Source organism: Copadichromis virginalis, linkage group LG23, assembly GCF_057382275.1.
Source record: "Copadichromis virginalis isolate Kocher_CV1m ecotype Utaka linkage group LG23, C_Virginalis_male_GT1.1, whole genome shotgun sequence".
Classification (NCBI taxonomy): Eukaryota; Metazoa; Chordata; class Actinopteri; order Cichliformes; family Cichlidae; genus Copadichromis; species Copadichromis virginalis.
Genome location: NC_140639.1, coordinates 1,470,754 through 1,476,753, shown reverse-complemented (window position 1 = coordinate 1,476,753; position 6,000 = coordinate 1,470,754). Strand labels below are relative to the sequence as shown.

The window sequence follows — 6,000 nt, the reverse complement described above, 5'->3', positions numbered from 1 at the left end:
TCTATCTCCATGACAGATAAGGGTTCCTCTAACCTATCTCTATCTGCTGCCTCTAGTGGTGGTATTTCAAGGTTTTCAAAAAAATTCTTCACTCGGTCCCTATCATTTATTTCTGAGGTATACAAGTCCTCATAAAAAGATTTAAATTGATTGTTAATCCCCTTCTGATCTGTAATTTTATTACCCACATTGTCTCCTATCTCTACTATCATACCAGCAGCTGCTGATTGTTTCAGCTGGTAGCTCAGGAGTTTGCCGGCGCGCTCACCATGCTCATAGAGATCTTGTCTCGACCTAAGGTATAAATCCTCCTCGCGCTGACTTGTCAGAATGTCATATTCAGTCTGGAGCAAAATCCTTTTTCTATGCAGCTCCTCAGATGGAGTCATAGAATTTGCCCGGTCAACTTCTTTTATTGCTGTCATTAATTCTGTGGTACGTTTCATTCTTCTTTTCCTTTCATCAGCACTGTATGAAATAATTTGTCCGCGTACGTACGCTTTTAATGATTCCCATAAAATGCCACTGCTTATATCAGGAGTATCATTAAGATCCAAGAAAAAAACTATTTGCGAATTGATGAATTCTTTAAAATCATCATCAGCCAACAATCTACTATTAAGACGCCACATCCTCTGAGGTGGTGTATAGTCAGGGAATTTAAGTTTCAGTGTGACTGGGCTATGGTCAGATAGTACTATACCAGGGTATTCTACATGCATTACCATTGGGGTCAATTTCTTGTCTAACAAAAGATAGTCGATTCTAGTATAAGTTTGGTGTGGCGGGGAATAAAAGGAGTACTGTCTAACAGTTGGATTTGCATATCTCCATAGATCGAATATACCATATGCTTCACAAAAGGAGTTAACGCATTGAGCAGATTTACTTAGCACACCGGGTGTTGGGCTAGAGCGGTCCAGAGTTAAATCTAGGACACAATTCAAGTCTCCCCCCAAAATCAAATTATGTGTGTCCAAGTTAGGTAGTAACGAAAACAAATCCTTAAAAAATTGAACATTATCCCAGTTGGGTGCGTATATATTTGCCAACACTACTGGCATATTGAATAATTTCCCAGCTACAATAACATATCGACCGTGTTTGTCTTTTATGGCGGTTGTTTCTATGAATTGTACATTCCTGTGTATAAGGATGGCCACTCCTCGACTCTTACTATCGAAATTTGAATGATAGATCTGGTTGAAACCCCCCCTACACAGTTTAAGGTGGTCCCTGTTTAACAAATGTGTCTCTTGCAAATATACTATCTCCGCTCCCTGGTCTCTTAAATATGAAAAGATTTTACTCCGTTTAGCCGGTTTGTTGATCGCCCTTACGTTCCAGCTAATCAAGTTCGTGCCCATTCCGCTCACAGCCATGTCCGGTGCCATGCCAGGAGTCCACAGCCCAACATGTCCACTACGCTCCCATGTCGTCCACACAGCAAATCCAGCATGTCCAAATTAACACTGTTGGATTTGATTTCAACACTATTAAAGTGTCTATATGGGTCCACACCAGAGAGTGTTAATTTAACTCTTTTTGGAGAGTTGGTACGTTAACTCTGATTTAGTGTTAAACACCAAATCTGTCTGGAGTTGATAATTTAACACTTGGTGTTAAGAGTTTATATATTAACTCTCAAAGAGTATTTTAGTTTAACTACGTAAGAGTTATCTTCTAATTCATTCTAAAAAGCGGGAATTTTACTGTTCTGAACTTCTAGAAATTTCTTTTGGAAATAAACATTTACTAAAAAGATGCAATGGTTTTTGAAAAACATTTATTCTGAACTGTGCACCACAATTTCAAAACATTTTCTGAAAGATGTAACAGTGTACATGTTCTCACTTTCATTAGAATTTTGTTTATCAAAAGGTCTGACATGGTAAATGCAAATAACAGCATTCTCATCACTTATTTCTTTAATACAATATGCATGTCCTTCATTCATCCCTTTGTGGAACTTCAACGCACTTCTGCTCTCCTCCATATTCCATCTTCACAAGCATATCCTGTGTGGAGATTGAATAAAAATTAGTTGACACTAATTAATGGCACAAATAATCCAGTAAACAATTGCAGCACAGTAAAAAATAAAAAAGGAATCCTCTTTGAGCCATTACTTGTGTAAAGTATTTTCCCAAAAGACAAGGACACAGGCAACAGGTAATACTGAACTAAATGTAAAACCTCAACCTTTTTCATTTTTACCTAAACCGTGTGCACAAAACTCTGGAGGGATCTATGCTAACGTAGAATCCAGTCAGGACGTCAGCTACTGCTGTTTGCTCGTTTTTTTGTTTTTGTTTTTTAATGGGAAATCGTTTTCAGGCTTCAAGTAGCACCATTATACCAACATTTCACATTCTAGACATTGTTTTAGGCGTATTTGACCAAAAGTTTGACTGAAAATTCACATGCAAGCTTTTTTCAAGGCTGTGGTATTTGCCCGCAAACAATACCTTTCAGCTAGCTAAGACAGAATATTATGCTATCAGCGAGCAACATGGCTAATGCCTTTCACACAGCTTTGTCTCAACTCCAAAGAGCCACAGAAGTAAAAGCTCATAATAATAATTGAAACAATCTTTGAAAAAAATGACTTACCAAGCATGGCAAACAACTCAAATATGTAGAGCAAAATGTTCTGAAACGGCTTCACTTCAGCTTCGATTGGAGCCGTGCTGGGGGCGGAGTCTGTGAATTTACTCTGTTGGTGTCATAGCCCCTGTAGGAGTTCAGAGTTAAGAGGTCAGGAGTTAATGTTTCCATTGTAACACCTCCAGATTTGACAGAGAAACACTCATTTTTAACACTCGATTTTAACTACTGTCATTTTACACCTCAGAGTTACATTAAAAGAATGTGACTCTGCTTAGAGTAAAATTAACTCTACTTTTGCAAGGAGACTATTAACACCAAAAAATTTAACACTTTTGAATTTGCTGTGCACCATCTGGATCACACCCTGAAGGTCTGGCAGCAAAAACAGAAAAAATAAAGGGACGGTGTCTGGGAAAAAATGGGGAAACAACACACACACATACACAAGTAACACACAACACATTGCATATATGAATACGAACCCAAACACAGTGCTCATTAACAAGCACCCTCGTGGCCAACCGGTCCACCATCTCCTACACACCAAGCCCACCGTGTGCGGCTCCGTGCAAAATATCCCATGGTTCTAAAAATATAATATCACCCTCTAAGCTACCCACCTCCTAAAAAGAGGGGGGAGGGGAAAAAAAACAAAACAAAAACAGTCGGGGGGAACTTGTAGCAAAAAGATCCTTGAAAATAAAATCCAGTAATACAAAAATAACATGTAAGTAGTATAAAGCAATTTCTTAAACAAAATATTCAAATATAAAACAAGATGAGGTGGTACTTCACCAATATTGCAAAATCCAATCACCAATATCTTTCCTGAGACATGTAAGTCCTTACACCAGTGTAGCCCTTATACGTAGCCAAGCTCAGACCAGCCCATATGTTTCACCCGGGAGTCAGCGTCTTCTTGATGAACTCCATGGCGTCTTTTGGGGTCTCGAAGGTTTTCGTTTGTCCCCCTTCTGGTGTAATCACCAGCGTTGCCGGATAACGGAGCCCATATCTGACCCCCCCGTAGGTACGCAGGAGGCTCCTTGCTTCTTTGAAGGCTGCTCTCTTGTTGTTTACTTCCTGGGTGTAGTCTGGGAAGATATGAATTCGTCCACTCCGACCTTCCGGCGTTCTCTCCATTTCCCTCGCCTTCCTCAGTATCTCCTCCTTCTCTATATAGTAGTGGCATCTCACCACGAACGCTCTCGGTGGAGCCCCGGCTCCGTCTCGTCTCGCGCCGAGTGTTCGGTGTGCTCGGTCAAGCGTCGGTGTCACCGATAGCCCCAGTTTTTCTTTCAGCAGTCCAGCTATGAACTCCGACGGCGTCTTGCCCGTCTCAGCCCCTTCTCTTACCCCCACGATGCGTATGTTGTTGCGTCGTGATCTCGCCTCGAGATCTTCACTACGTCTCCTCAGCGTCAGCATCTCCTTCTCCAATTCTTTCAATTTCGTCTCCATGCTGGTTATACTGTCAGACTGGTCGTTCAGCGTGTCATCCACTTCTTTTTTCCGCGCTTCCATCTTGTTAGCCAGACTGACGGACGTCTCGCTTACCAGTCTCACCTCCTCACGTAGCAACTCAAACTGAGCTTTAGTGTTATCTTCCACACTCTTAGCCCACTTTTCCATCTCGGCTTTTGACTCTTTTCTTCCTTTTTCTATTTCCTCCTTGCATCTCATGATCTCGGTTTTTGTCTCCTCTCTGTATTTTGTAATCTCAGCATTTGTTTTTTTGATCTCGGACATCATGTCTTGAGCCCACTGAGGCATGTTGTCGGCGCGTGCTGGGTTAGCAGTGGCCTTGCTAGCTGCGGCGGCAGTGTTGCTATCCGCATGCAACTTTTCTACGCCGGCACGGGTCTGTCGGTTGGACATTTTCGGTCATAAATTGCCCCGTGAGCACCCTCATTCACTCCACAGCACGAATCGTATTAACCGAGCTTCCTCAAAATGGTAACAAACTGGCGATATCACTATTTTGACTACTTTTACACGGAGCCTCCGCACACACGTCATCACACGGCAAAGCACATCCGGAAGTCTTAAATTAGTAAGAAAGAGGACTATAAGTATAGTGCGGGAGGTTTTGCAGTCGTTCATTATCAGTCGTGTTTCTCTCATCACCCCTAACCAATTACGACAGATGGCCCCGCCCCCTTGTTCTACTGGAGGTTTCTTCCTGTGAAAAGGGAGTTTTTCCTTTCCACTGTCCCCAAGTGCTGGTTCAAAGGGGGTCATTTGATTGTTGGGGTTTCTCTGTGATATTGTAGGGTCTGCCTTACAGTATAAAGCCCCTTGAGGCGGCTGTGGTTGTGATTTGGCGCTGTATAAATAAAACTGACCTGAATCCTGTGTGTAAAAAGGACCTTGAACCACTGTTATGCAATTTGAGCCCAGTGAACCGAGGTATTGTCAACTTCAAATATGGCCATGCCATCAGGGGGAAAAACATCAGTTGACAGAAAAACCTGCCATTCAGTGTTTTCAGGCGGTCAGCTGGCCTCAGCTTTTGGAAACATGATGTTGCTGAACCTAAGCTGACCAACCTGCTTCCACAAGCTTGTACAGTCGGCACCAGGCCACATAACCTTCTCCATTGCAAACATTGAAGATTTTTTCAATAAGTGTCACTGATGGTTTTCTTAAGGCTACACAGCTGTTTAGTCCCAGCTGCTCGATGTATCGTGTGTGTGGAAATGGTTTTACTGTCAAACATGGCCGTGAGTTCTGCTGTTGAGTTTCTGTGATTTCTCTAATGACAGTCACTCAAAACTTCATTCTGACCACAATTATTCCCTGAACCTGTGGTTCATCACCATCCTTCTGGCGTTACTAATGACTTGGATAGTTCTTAGCCCAGTTTTAGTTGTAAATCATCACAGTTGTTTTCTTTGCTTGACTCAGGTCAATAATTTGCCCCACGTGAAGCTGTTTTTGTCCACGACCATGTCTTCCAACATGGTTGTTTGAGAAACTATTCACTGCATCAGTTAGAGTTACATAACACAGCTGAAACACATTAATGAATGCATTAATTATCCAATGAAAGGCCCTCATTTGTTTGTTTAGTTAAATCCAGGCAGTGGCTTTGAAAAACTGCAGCAATTTTTTCTCCAGTTTTCAAAAAAACTTGTAGATTTTTGTAAAAAAAAAAAGAAAAAGAAAAAGAAAAAAAAGACATTTTGTGGCACAAAAGATAAGATTGATCCCATATGATCGGGCAAAACAGGTTATCTACTAATGAGAAAGTTGGTTTTCTGTGTGCCAAAGTATCCTCGGGAAATCTGAGTTTATTGGTGAGTAAGTGTGCGCGAATATTAGACAGAAAGAGATGAAAAGTGCTCGTGTGAATGACACATGTTGTATAAAGGGCTAGAGTATAAAAGT

General features: G+C 41.5%; 1 long non-coding RNA gene across 1 annotated transcript; it reads right to left on the bottom strand.

Annotated features, from left to right (window-relative positions):
* Positions 1 to 1,769: 1,769 nt before the first annotated feature.
* LOC146679900 (uncharacterized) lies at positions 1,770 to 2,948 on the bottom strand. The gene is made up of 2 exons (XR_014918158.1): positions 2,614 to 2,948; positions 1,770 to 2,018 (listed from the first exon to the last, which is right to left on the bottom strand). It is a non-coding gene; the product is annotated as an uncharacterized LOC146679900 (long non-coding RNA).
* Positions 2,949 to 6,000: the final 3,052 nt, after the last annotated feature.